This window comes from Meleagris gallopavo, chromosome Z, assembly GCF_000146605.3.
Source record: "Meleagris gallopavo isolate NT-WF06-2002-E0010 breed Aviagen turkey brand Nicholas breeding stock chromosome Z, Turkey_5.1, whole genome shotgun sequence".
Taxonomy (NCBI): Eukaryota; Metazoa; Chordata; class Aves; order Galliformes; family Phasianidae; genus Meleagris; species Meleagris gallopavo.
In genome coordinates this window covers 36,869,103-36,883,184 of record NC_015041.2, presented here as the reverse complement: position 1 = coordinate 36,883,184, position 14,082 = coordinate 36,869,103, and the positions used below count along the sequence as shown (strand labels likewise).

At 38.8% G+C, this 14,082-nt stretch overlaps 1 protein-coding gene across 3 annotated transcripts in view; it reads right to left on the bottom strand.

The window, feature by feature from the left end:
* Window positions 1-14,082, bottom strand: part of NTRK2 (neurotrophic receptor tyrosine kinase 2) — a 197,697-nt gene that overhangs the window by 30,557 nt on the left and 153,058 nt on the right. The gene's annotated exons all lie outside the window — the stretch shown is intronic.

The following is a 14,082-nucleotide window of genomic DNA, read 5'->3' as shown; positions in this document are numbered from 1 at the left end:
GCGGATCCACGGATCCCTCAGCCCTTCTAGTCACGGAACCAGACTGAACCAGCCCGTAAACCATTGACACCTCCTGATATAGGAGTTGGGCTTTTCCCAGAAGTGTTCTGGAATGGTCTGAGCAGTCACACAAGCCCAACCCTAAGCAGTGCTCTGGAGAAGCACAGGTAGACACTTTACATCAGCATGTGTTCAGCAGCCCACCACCATGAAAGAATGACGTACAGATCTAGGTGTCTACACCATACCCATGCACATGAAGGAACAAATTTTAGTGCTTACAAATCAAAATCTACTAAAAACAAGTAGGTATCTCTGTCTATTATTTCTAGTACCTCAGTATGACACACTGGAAACTGCACTGATGAGCATTTTTTTATGCAGCAAAAGAGAACATTGAGGTGAAGGCTGGAAACTGCAAGTTACAAGTTGAATGCTGGAAAAAATTCTAGAAGGACAAGCAATTTTTTTTGTTTTGTTTGTGTTTCATGGAGGTGGGAGATTTGCTATTCAGAGGATAGTAATCTTTAAATAGCTGCCTGGTAATAACTATAATTTAACCTGCCTATCCCCAGAAGTCTTCAGACTCCTTTTAAATTCTGAGTAGTTTCTCTGTAAAAGGCAAGGGATCATCCTATATAATTAAAATTACAGCTGCAGGGAGATATTCTCTGGATTTAAATGTGAAACAAAACATCCACTACCATCTTGATACTTGTGCTTCCTGCCACTCAGGATTTTCGCTTCTTGTAATGAAGAGCAAGACTAGACCAACACACCCAGATACCAACTGGGTATTGATCTCAGTGCTGTCCAACCCTGCCCCATATTTATCAACAGAAGAAAGAATGAAAACATTAAGCGAACTCTAAGGCAAAATATATCTGCCCCTTTCTAAAGTAAAACATTCTATTCTAGGTCATGCATGGAAACTTGGAGTGAAACAAAAATACCATTACCTGAAGCTGGTATATACCAGAACCTGGTATATAATCCGATGTGGAAGCCCCTACACTACATCAGAGTCCCTCCTTGTATGCAGGAATGTAGCTTTCTGATCTAGGAGGTCTTTTCCTCCACAGTATCTGAGAGACCATTTCTTCAATGGTTATCTCTAATGCTAATCTCCTGCTTACATTCTCTCATAACCAGTTTATGCTCATTTTTTCCTTTGTAAACATTGTTCCCTGATGTTTATCTACCTTCTGATGCAGTTCTATAGCACAGTTCTCCTAGACACTCCAAAAAACATTTTCAGTGGGAGAGTCTTGACACTTCAGCTTGGGGAAGTATTCTGTCCTCTTGACAACTAGGAAAAAATGCCTGTTTTTCAGTTGGAATATATCATTATCACAGCTTGGCTGCAGAAACACCTGTACTGGTGCAGAAGAGAGAATGGTGCAGGAATTATTTTGAGACAAGCAAAAGAGCAGGACCATCTCTCTGGCCAGCACTGCTGGATTACACTGCTTAAATTGTTTTCTGAACTCCTAGTTTACTGTTATAGAACAGATTCTCCATTTCCATCATTTCTGTATGATCTTTTCTCTACACTTGCTCCAGGTTTAGCTTTCATATTCCAAGTTCATTAAACACTTTGCCTATATCTTTGCATTCATCTCTGTCTTTTCAAGACCTGATGTTAAAAATCAATTTACTTCCAAGCCAAATTAACTCTTATTTCTGCATCATCATGTCTATAGCAGTTTCACTTTCCCTCATTCTCTTCACATTTAAACAGCCAGGAATCTTCTCTTGTTTATTTTAATATCATTCTCAAATTGAGTACTAAATGCTTTTGGCATTTTTCACAGTATCCCAGTAGGACCTAGCTTGCTTTCCCTATTAGTCTTTCCTGCTTGAATGTCATTCCTTACTTCCAGCATCCTTTAGGATGTGAAATCACAAAAAGTTCTGCAACCTACTGCTTCCTACTACTTTTCTGGTTTAAGGATGCAGATTCCAACCACTTTTTGTACTTGTTTTAAAGCAAATCTCCATTTCAACACTTCATAAGCTGTCCCTAAAAACCAGTATCCTCCATTTTTCCAGAGTTGAAATTCTGAAGCTGTAGTAGACCAGTAAGTAAACAAACTTCCCAAAGTCTGAGGTTACAATTATTTCATGGTTAGGAGTATCTCAGTTTTAAAGTCCATCACTACCCCTTTAAGGTTCACTTATGATAAACAAAACAAAACAAAACAAAAAACTACAGACGCAAAGTAATTGCCTACTTTACATAAGCAGAAGGTTAAACAGATTTGAATTGACTCCTTTTTCATTCTCTTTGGTCCTTTTTGTCTTGAAAAGTAACTATTAAGGTGTTGAAAAATATTGGCAGATTAAAAAGAATAACTAGGAAATAAAAATTCATTTTTTGATTGTGTTGATTAACATAATGCTGTTCTCTATGTCCCTAATGACAAGACTGAACACATATAAACACATGCCAACTTTAAAGCTGCTATGTCCATAGGTGTGAAAGTGTACATCCCAGGAAAGGAGTATTCACTCTGCTTTTGGCTGGTCTTGCAGTCTGCATCAAGCACATCACAATTTTAGAGTATCTGCAGAGTAGGCATACCTTCAGTCTCAGGCTGTACAGTGGAGCTGTATAAATCTTTCTGTAAAACTCTGTATTATTTCCCAGCTTATGCAAATTTACTTATACTTAAGGCCATATTTGAAAGGCTTCTTACTGCAAGCAATATAACTTTGTCTGCTGTGCAGCCTTCAAATTCTTCCTCTTCTATTTTGTGTTTTATTCTACTAACCAATGCTGATCAAAACAGAAAACAAGAAGGTTAATATTGCATAACAGAGAAGCATATATAATCTGGCTTAACTCCAAAACCACCATTTAGTCCCTCTCCAAATTGCCACAGAAACAGTTGTTGTTCAAAACTGTATGTTCCTCCAGGCATGATTAATGTAAAAAATCACTATGGCTTGTCTATGCAAACAGGAAGGATTTATGCAAGGTAGGTCTTACAATCACTTTCAACAGAATGCCCCTCTGCAAAAAAATTGCAATGTTAGGACTGTATATCTCAACTTGTAAGCTTCATGTTGCAGATTTGAGTAGTATCTGTTGGCTTTCCATTGAGGAGCAAATTCCACTTGCTGTGCATTGGCACTGAACTTTATTTTAACATACTTGTTTTTCCCACACAATTACTCAACTCTAGATTCTTTTATCTAAAAGAGTTTGATATGCCATCAAACACCAGTCCTAGAGTATTAGAGGATATTATAGGAAGATGGAAAAATCATTCAACTGAAAACCGCAAAATCTCATTTTTTATCAGTGCATTCAATGCAGAAGACAAGACACACTGCCAAAATTATGACATGAAGTATTCAGCTCTATTCTGATCTCTTTTCTTCTCCGTGTCTTGTTTCCCTAAAGATGATTTAAAACTCTGCTTGCTGAATCCAAAAAACAAACAGCTCATGCATATGACAGAGTGCCAAGAATGCAGACCCTGCCCTTCACTTAGCTCACAAGCAAGTAAAATCTCCAATAAGGATTCTGCCAGTCAGCTATGCTGCACTAAATCTCACCATCAGAAAATAATACTGGCAGCATAATCAGCTGCAAAGGGACTATATGCAAAGCAGTAACTTGCAAAAATTCTGGCCCATCAGTTATCCTTTCAAAGTAACTTGGGGGTGACAGGCATCTGGTAAATCAACTGGGGAGGAATCAATTTTTTCCAGGTAACATCATATTTTGTGAGGTTGGGCTGAGGCAGTATAAGAAATACAGATGACAAAAACAATATGGCAAATGATTTGTAATCATCATGTCTGTCATTCAAGTTGCCTTTTTTTTTTTTTGGCTGTATATTTATACTGGCAGAGAAACAACTGTAAGATTGATGTGTTATCAAGGAATATCTGGCAATATTTTTAATGAACAATTCTTTCTTTATCTTCCTAACTTCTATCACCATAGAAACAAAAAAAAAAGAAAAAGGAAATGAAAACAAGAGCAATCTTTCTGCCATGACAGGATTTCATTCTTTCTGAATATAACATTAAATCCCATTAAATCCAGACTTATCGGAACATAGTCTTGCAGGTCATAAAATAATTTGAAAGAGTCCCTTCACACACCTACCTTTGAGTGGACTACATGGTGTTACAAAAATATCTCCTAGGGGAGAATAAGACTCAATCATATTTTATATTTCAGCTGGTGGGAACAAAATAATTTTTTTTTTAAAGGCCAAAAGCAAAAACAAAAAACAAACAAAAACAAACAAAAACAAACAAACAAACAGAAAAACAAGTTATAATCCCTACATTTCCAGCAAAACAATGGTTTGCTTCACACTGTGGCATGCATGGGCTGGATCATGGACTGATGTGATTTTTTTTCCCTTTTTCAATACTGCACTGAACAAACAAATGAAAACAGATGTAATGTCATTAAAAATTTACAATTAATAATCGTAAAGGTAAAAATCCTGTTCTTCGTGATTTCACTGCCAATTTTTCCACTGAGAGCTGGACAAATTTTCAGTCTCTGAATATGCATTATAGTCTTTCTGCCCTCTATAAAAATTGCATGCAGTACAAAACTAGCAGCTTAGATCATATTCATTTTCAGTAGCAATTGAAAAAAAAATTTTTGTGGCTAAAACTACCTTACTTTTAAGGTTCCTTTATCTCTGTTTTTTAATACATTTTATTTTCACAATATACTCTTTTTTTACAGAAAGTCATTATTTCTTGCAGATGTAAATTTCCAGTCTTCTACTCTATTTTTAAAAACCTTGCACTATAGCTCTTCCTCAAAGTCTTGACTTCCAATCTTGTGATTATGTGAATAACTGAACTGACATTTGTTTAAAAGCATACACATCCAGGACACATAGCTGTGGAGGCAAACTTGAATACAGCTATCTAATAGAGGAAACTGAAGAAGAGTTTCATGAGACACCAAGATCTCTTTCCAGATATTACAGGTGACTATCTGTTAAGTTTTTCCCAAAGCGTAATCACTTCTACCTTTACATAGTCTTGTTTGTGCTGGGTGTTGCTTTTGCTGAAATGGCGCTTTCAAACATTCTCAGCCTGTAATACTGGGGGGGATGATTCAGCCTCTGCTGCTGCAGCACCAACACCCACCTCTGATATTCTGGGCCAACGCAACAATATAGGAGCAACCCTCATACAAATAGCAACTACTAAAAGTAAACTCCTAAGTATTAAAGTAGATACATTTCTTGAAAGCATTGCTCTGCATTGGGAACAAAAAAAGTTGCTTCTCACTGATGCAGTTTTTCTTCTGTAGATTTATTTACCTATCTGATGGAGACAGAAGCATTTGAGACACCATGAGCACCACTAATTTTTGTTTCATTCTGACCTTGATATCAAATGCATTTTCCCTCACTCACCTTAAATCAGGCCTTCATTTCTGCTACAGCTAGAAACTTCACTGGATTTTGTAAGAGTTTTGGCTCCATTTATAAGACTACATTAATGCAAAGACAAGTAATCTGAAGTTTAAGTTCCTGAGCCTGACAGATGCAAAATCATCTTAGTTCTGAGGTTCTCACCTTTTGGCAAGCCTGGAAGCAGTCCTGACAACTTGTCAAAAACTTCAGTACTCTTCATGATCCCTGATATTAAACAGGCTTCAGAAAGGCATATGGATTATAACTACATAAGTGACCTAGGTAGGTCACTCTGAAAGTAATGTTTCGTATTGATTCCTAAGCAAGTGGACATGAAATAAACGAAACAGTGTTTACAAGCTGTTGTCACTGCTGTAATGCACGACCCACTGCCTCACTGTGCTCACATCCACTGTTTGGTCTCTCAAAACATTCAGCAAGTGTCAATGAATGTCAATAGGTGCCATTTTTTCTGCATTGAGTAATTCAGTGGCACACCTTTGCTTCATACACACTTCCAGTCAAATGCCATTCTGTCAGATTGCTTCTCTGTTGCCATCTGCCACATAGCAATAATGCGTAACATAATACTGGTGGAAAGGTTCAACCTCTACCACCATACTATCAAAACAGCATAGGTGTTACTTTCGGAGCAGTTCTTGTACAATATGCTCACACTGTGCTCTGTCACTGATGCCAACAGGCTCAGATTGACACAAGTTACCGAAAATGATTTCCCTTCACCCCCTGTATTGGAGTGGACACATGCAGGTGCTCCATCAGATGGCAGAAGGATCCAGAAGGTAAGACCTCAGCAGCCTGCAATGCTGCAGCTGCTTCCTTTTTTCACTGTTTCCAGTCACCATCAGCAGCTCTTTCCTATACACACACCAAACTAAGAGCCATTTTGCAGACTCCGCTTTATTATTAGTTGATGCTGTCCTCTCATCTTCTCAGTCCCTCCTGTTACAGACAGTATTTCAGAATAATTATCTAAGTCTTCTTTTCTATGCTTCCTGAATTTTGTGAGCCAAAAGAGTGCCAGTTGTCCACTGGTCTCAGGCAAAAAATGCACGTTTAGGAGAACTGCCTAGCAACTTCTCCCCTTACTGCAAGGAGGGAGCCTATTAGCATAAGAAAACCTTCCAGCTGGAAGCTTGCAAAGAGTCTGCTGGGACTGGATCTGGGAGCAGTCTTCAAAAGAGGACCCGGCTGAGCGCTGCTCCCCCTGGCTGGCCTTTCCGCGCCGCCCCACGGCCGGCAGGGCAGCCGCGCGTGGAGAACTGTGCTCTGCTCAGCCGGGAGCTGCCGCTCCAGTTTCTGACTGTGCTCACAGTGTTTCCAGAGATCTTTTTTTCTCATTTTGTTCCCACATCTTCTTTTGCTCACACTGTGTGCATCACACATCAAAGTCAACAGCTTCAGCTGCTAACCTTTGGAGTTCTGTCATTTGCTTTGCAGATTTTCTGCCAAAAGTGATGGTCTGTAGCACTACAGTACAGTATCTATTTTTCCTGATATTTACAATTGCTTTCTTGCCACACTTGCAAAATGACATAAGTAGTCAGTCTGCACGAGGACCTCGGTCCACGAAGCAAAACTATCAAATTCACTTCATCAGTTCTCTTCTTGTTTTGCACCCATTCTCTCAAAAATGCTGCCTGCACTCACTTTCAAAAACCTTGGACTAAACACTGGCTCTAGTGAAACCATAGGAAAAAGCTCCCAGCAGCCACTGAACTGCAACCCTACAAATTGTGAACAGGATTGAGATTAGGGACATGGCCCTCTGATGTGCTAAATGTCTCAGCAGTAGCCAAATCATTCCAGCACCTGCAAAGACGGCTTTATGGGGGCTGTGCTGCTACTCAGTGAAATGAGCCGACTTTCGATCAGAGTTCTGTGAAGCTTTCCAAATTGCAGTTTAGAAAGCTAATTTCAATATGTGAATCACTGCTTTCCTGCAATTTATATCCATATGTGTGGTTATTTTTAAGAATGATTCAGTTTTGTATATATAATTTTAAAAGGACTTTTAAAGTTAATGAGCATCTGCACTAAGAGCTCCTTAACAGAAAAGCTTGTGTCAGCCACCAGTGCTGCTGACTGTGTAAACTTCCTGCTATTCTATAGGCATGCATATGAGATCTTAAGGCTCTTACCTCCTGCATACACCAGGAGTAATCCTCCTGAAATACACAGAATTAAAATGCTTTAAAAGCAGTGGTGACATGAACTGAATTTCCATTCATTTGAAAACTGTAATATCTGCCTTACAAAGTGGAGCCAAAAAGTAAGTTCTCCAAGTTTTTAAAAGAAGTAAAGAGGGGGAAGGTTTCCACTGAAAATTTCTGAAGACTTCGGTTCAGTTTTTGACCGACACAGCTCTCAAAATGTTTAACAGTAGCGTTGGTCAATTGAATTTCTGTATCTCATAGGGAATATTTCTAGGTACTGCTTTGTTCCTGAATATCTCTTCTGAAGATGAACTAATTTTTATTTCTTGATATCCTGCAAGATAACCATGCCAGCATAAATCTGTCAAGGGAAGATTTCCAAAGGAACAAGCAAAAACAAAATTCAATGACTAATCAAGTAACTGGTCACAGAAGTGAGTGCACTCTGCTCTGCTTTTCTTTCAATCATTTTTCAGCTTTCTCATTATTCTTCTCTGGTTTTGTCATCTCCACATGCTTTGAACTCACAGAGCAAAGGACAGTGTGCCCCATGAGCAGTGGAGGTTTCCCAGTTGTGCATTTCATGTGAAAGGGGTCTTAAATATGGCAAAATAAAAATATGCTACAGCTTCCTAGTTAAAAACCTCACTTTCTATATTTTACCATTAATGCTGCAAGATGAAGCTTAGTAAGAACTTGCTGTTAAATGCACCAAACTACATGTGCTGGATATCTGATGCCCCTTCTCCTAGCGCTGGTGTGGAAAACTTTCCTAGACACTCTTGTAGCGTCAGTGAAAACAGATAGATACAGGACTATAAGCATGATCAATGAACCTTGTGTGAAGAGAGAAAACTCTAATGGGAAGTGATTGCATCTATTATGACGAGAAAAAAATTAACAACAACAAACAAACAAACACACAAACAAACAAACAAAAACCACAAGGGAACTACACTTGCATAGAACCAAAGCTGAATTTGGCATCTCTGCAGAACTGTATGGGTCAGGAAACTCCCACTTAAGGAGGAGCACCAACAGTCAGGGATGTGTAAAAGCAAGCTCAGTAAAGAGCATGCTTCCTGCATGCAAAAAATAATAATTTGGTATGGACAGTGAGCAGTAGGCCTTGCCATCTTGCTAACACCTTAGCATTGAGACATCCTGGTGTATACAAACTTCTAAATGCAAACATAGTGGTGACTTTTATGCACAAGTCTGCTTGCAGTTATTTTAGTCTAAATTAAAGTTACTGCACTGACTTGAAGGGAACTAGTTCAGATTTACGTCTCTGTAGCTGGCCCATTATTTCCTTTATTGTTTCTAGTGGCATGAAATCATCTGTGCACGTCCTCGAGGACTACTGGAACCCTCTGTCCTCCCCAGCACTACACATGATGCAATGAGCCTCTGACGGAGGAGGAAAGCTGAAAAGTCCATGTAGGGAAGCAGATAATTTCCGTTTGAGCAATGGATGCAAAAATAGCAGCTAATAAAAAGCCTTCAAACTGTGCCTTCAAACAGTGACAATTCAATACACACACCTACGAGGATGCCTTGACAAGCTGCTTGACTTCTCGGTAACTCTTTCTTGTTTTCTTTAGTGCAGCCTCCTTCAAACTCCTACACGCAGGTAGTCAGCTCTGTAGTGACAGCTGAGACCTGCAGGTGTTTGCTGTTGCTGTCCTTCCAGAATAGACAAACACTTCTTCTTCACTGTAAACATTTGTATGGTGGTGCTTGCCTGGCTAGTTATAGCCCAAATAATGATGAACCAGCCTTTTCTTTTTTTAGTTGCTTGATGTCATGCATTAATTCTCTTTGTAAGTAGTCATTTGGAACTGCAAATAGCTTAAGTGAAAACATTCTGGTGATTCTTTTACTAGCATTATCTTTTTGCAAATGTTTCATATATAGAGTCACCAGAAAAATATATTATGCAGTTGCCAGAAATACAGCATTTCACAATATTAAGCATTAGGCTCACATGTGAAGGAAGGACTGTGCCTAGAAGGCAAGATGCTTCTCACAATTTCAGTACTCTAATACTAATGTTACTTTACTGGCTTCAGTGACTGACTGAGTGACAGCAGAGATCAGAATTGTACTTACTTGCCAGGGGCTGTAATACTCCCAGGGCCAAGAAGTTATATAAAGAGAGTTTTTGACCTTTCTGTGTAGATAGAAGGTCTGGAAGCCGGGTATGTTTAAAGTCAGTTTAGAATACCAAATTGTGTAATTTTTAGGTTTTTTGGAAGTCTTCCTGGGAGGCTAAGAAACATAGTAACTTCTCACATCTTAACTAAAAGTGCATGTGATCTCTATGTTTAGAACAGATTTCCTTTTCCAAAATATTCATTTGACATTAAATAGAAGTGATCAAGAAATAAAATATTAAGAAATAGAGCCACAATCATCTAGAAAATTTACTTACAAATCCTTCTCACTCCCTCAGCAGTTTATTTTTTGGTCCCGTGATTCTGTTTCTCTAGTTCTTTACTCAACACCAAATTAGAAAAGACCTGAATTTTAATTTTAAAAGAATTAAATAAAAAGCAGCCCCCAAAGAATCTAAAAATAAATAAGAGACAGCAGTCTTTCTTAACCACCAGAGGAACAAAATGTGCCAGCATGAACTGTAAAGTCACTCACTTAGGGACAGAAACCAAAAACCTCAGAAAAGAGGATGTTCTTCATTTGGAAGCCATAGAACATAAGAGTGGCCCAGAGCACTGTTTGACAATACAGTGACTGTGTGCCAATAAGACACAGGCTATGTGAATTTAGGATGTACCATATAGTGCGTTTTCATTAGAGACAGGGAAATTCCTCTGATCCAAGAACAGGCAAAACCTCACTTGGAAAATAACACTCATAGTTCTATGATGTCTGAGCCAGAAAAAGACATTTTCACATGCTAAAAGATGCAGGAGGAAGCTTCTTGAAGAAGTAAAATGAGGAATGTTTTCTCCTGACAGTATGCATTGTTCAACCTTCCAAGACAGTCTGGGACAGAACAGGATTACTTCATCTAAATACAATTGAGATGTTAAAGCTAGGAAAGGAGAAGAATTTTCTCTATTGGAGAATTATGTGATCAAGTGGGTGCATAGTGATCATGAGTTAATCTAGGTTATTGATTAAGAAGAAAATTTGCAAATATTAGGAGGATGAGGTTGTGGAACAGCCCTCCAGTGAAGGCCTTGGCAGCAATCCTGCTTATTTTCAACATCAACCTTCAGAAAATTAATGGGAAGTGCTGTATAACAGGACAAGAGTGTTCCAGGAGTCAAAAGCTCAAACTTCAAAGACACAAGACTGTTGCTGTTAATAAATCTGAGAGCCATCTAAAAAAAAGCTTATCAATGTTCTGCAGGCTGCATCATATTTAACATATTTAACTAAATTCTTCAGGATTTGCATTGGTCTCCTACATTTTTGTTTTGCCCCTTTTTGCATTTTTTGTCTCTCTTAAACTCTATTTCCATACTGCCCTGAGGCACTGAGGACAGAGGATGTACAAAAACAGCATATTGGATCAGATGTGCTCCAAGGGACATCACACAATCCCAGTAAAGTCAGGTGGGTGCAGCTGGCTTGACCACTCATACCATCATACAGCTTACTTGAAAGAAGGTAATTCTCACTGAGGCAGACAAACAGATTGGTGTCACCATCTGTTATGTGTCAGGTATGACCAACTTTGTAGGACATCAGAAATATTTGTCAAAAAAGTTTCTATTTCCAGGCCTAGCACACTACTGATAACCTTGATATATCTTACTCTTTTGCTTTGGCAGATTGGAATTTTCATGAGATTTGGTGCTAAAAGCATTAGTGAGTTTTGGAATTTTCCACATGGTTTAGGGAAGTCTGATGTTCCTGTGGCTTCTCTTGCTCTTAACACCTACTGTATAGCTTTCTGTAAGAGTGGAAGGCTTTGACTCAGTAACTTGTGCTGACTCTAACAAATCTATATGCTTCCCTCTTTTTAAATAGCAAAAGGGCAACAACAAACATGGTATAAGATATGCTGAAGATATTAAACAGACAGCGGGTCACTGGAATTCATACTGAAACACAGTCTCTCGGGTTTTTCTGCCTCATCCATGCTAGAAGTTGAAGTAACTAAAATGAGACGTCTAATCTTCCCCATGCCTTTTGGACAAGTTAGGCCTAAACAAAGGTGGAAACCTTGCTAATAGTCCCTGGCTTCCAACATATCCATGTGTGGTTTGAAAAGTGGAGGCATGGAGTCCTTATTTTCTCAGCTGCTTCTTGGACTGTTGCATAAAGACAAGTTAGTTATACAACAGCTAGATAGGGATTATACACAACTTAACTCCATAAATCTAAATGAGGATCAGAGTTTCTAATCTGCACTGGAAAGATAAAACAATGTGGAGGGGCAAAATTCTGATCCTAATGAAGTTAATGGCAAAACTCTTGCTTAGTTCTGTGAGATCACAGTTTCATGCAAAATCTTGGCTCAAGCTTGTAGCTGGCTAAACAGGCTGGGTATTTAAAGCACATCTCTGCTAAGTTTTTCCAAGAACTGATGTGAGATGAGTTTCCCTTTTTTGCTTTCGTTAAAAAACAAAAAACAAACAAACAAAATATTTTAAGACTAAATACTAAGCAGTGTCTGCAAACTTGGCCTGTATGCCTGAAAAGGTCCTGAAGTACTCTCTCAGAGTTCAAGAAAACTTACTAGCAAAATGTCCTTTCCCATGTTTCTGTGTCGGCACTTTAAGCCACAAAAGCTGCTGATGAGTCACGTTATTTGGGTGTCAGAGAGAAAGAAAGGAAAATTTGACTTGTGGTGGTTACATGTCCAAACAACAAAAAACAGACATCAACGAAACAAATCAAAGCACCAGACCTAAAATCAGCAAGTAAACAATGCCATGAAACAGTGCACTGTGATACAAGGACTACAGTGCAGCAGCGTCACTAGAGCTGTTTGTCACCCAGATAAAACTAATTATTTGCCAGTTAGATTAGTTTGACCTGGAGTGGATGGCACTGTGGGAGAGGAAAAGGTCACTGCAATTTCTTCAAGTACCCATGCTCATCTGGTCTGACTTCTGAAAACTACTGCTGTTTCATTGAATGTTAGCACATATATCAGAGCTCCCTTCACCCTCAAGATTCCTATCTGATGAAAAATAAAAGGGAAAAAAGGAAGAGAGGAGGTAAAAGAAAACTTGTGCAACTAGCACTGCACATCATACACATTCCCAGCCCAAGGATTACTTCTCTTGCTCTTGTCCCTGAAGTGTCTTTTTACAACTGAGTTTATTCAGTGTAGAGTGTCATTAACAATCTAATGATGAAGAAGTACTAGTGACCATCCTTATCTTACAAAGGCAAACTATAAATAAGCATCTTGGGAAAATCCAGCATCCTGACAAGGTTGGTAGGATCCCAGTAAACTGATTCCAGTGCATTAATATACACAAACACCAAACCATTTCTTATGGAGCTTTTGGAGTTGTATAAAATCTTTCAGTAAGCATTAGATGGATCACTCAAGGTTGGGGAAGAATTGCTTCTGTGTATATGATTAAGTGTGAACAATTAGAACAGACTTGATATAAACAATTAGGTATATTTGGTCAGTGCAATCCCACTGTCATCACTGATAGTTGCATTTCTTAGGTCCATCACAGATTAATTCTCCAGGCAACAATCTGAAAAGTCATCATTCAGCTTCTGACTAGCTCATATAAGGCTGTTCAGAACCTCAAAGGCTCAGCTATGTCTTCCAGCTTTTATCAGTGCAAAATAAAATGGCAAAGTAGGCTGTGGGTCTGCCTCTCCTCCACACTAACTAAAAGTGAGGTGATGGGAAAATGGTCCTTCTTGGTTTTCTTACTGTGCCAAACAAATGACTATACAAATCTATATTTTCATTCACCCCCTCTGACATTTATCTATGTCATCCTCCCTTCAGCCACATTTGTGTCTTTTTACTAGCACCTCTTTGCAATTTTGTTTTCTTTCCTTAATGAACTGTCTTACTTAGAACATCTCACATCCATTATAGCACCCTCATCACACACCCTCCTGTTTCTTCTTTCTTTCTTCCTGGACAACAATGGTCTTCCCTTGGCCTCAGAACATTGACAAAGTAACAAGGGAGAGAGAATAAAGAGTGTGATTCTGAAAATGAAGCATTGGAAAAATGAGGTGCTTTGAAAGGCACTCAATGACTTCCAGGTTACCTAGAACTTCTCCAAGTCATGGCTCAGGCAGGACAAAATCCTGCTCTTGTTGTAAACTTCAGCTCCACTGAGTAGAAGCTTTGTTTGAGTGCTTGTGTGTAGGACTCAAGGATTAACAGAGGTATGAGCAGTTAAGAAACTCAGTACACTATCACATGCTTGTGCAAACCTTAGCTGCCTTAAGGAAGCACAGATGATTACCTATCTTCTATCCTTTTCTGCATGTAGTTTTTCTGTGGCAAGAGCTAATTTCTCTTTCTCTCTCTCTCT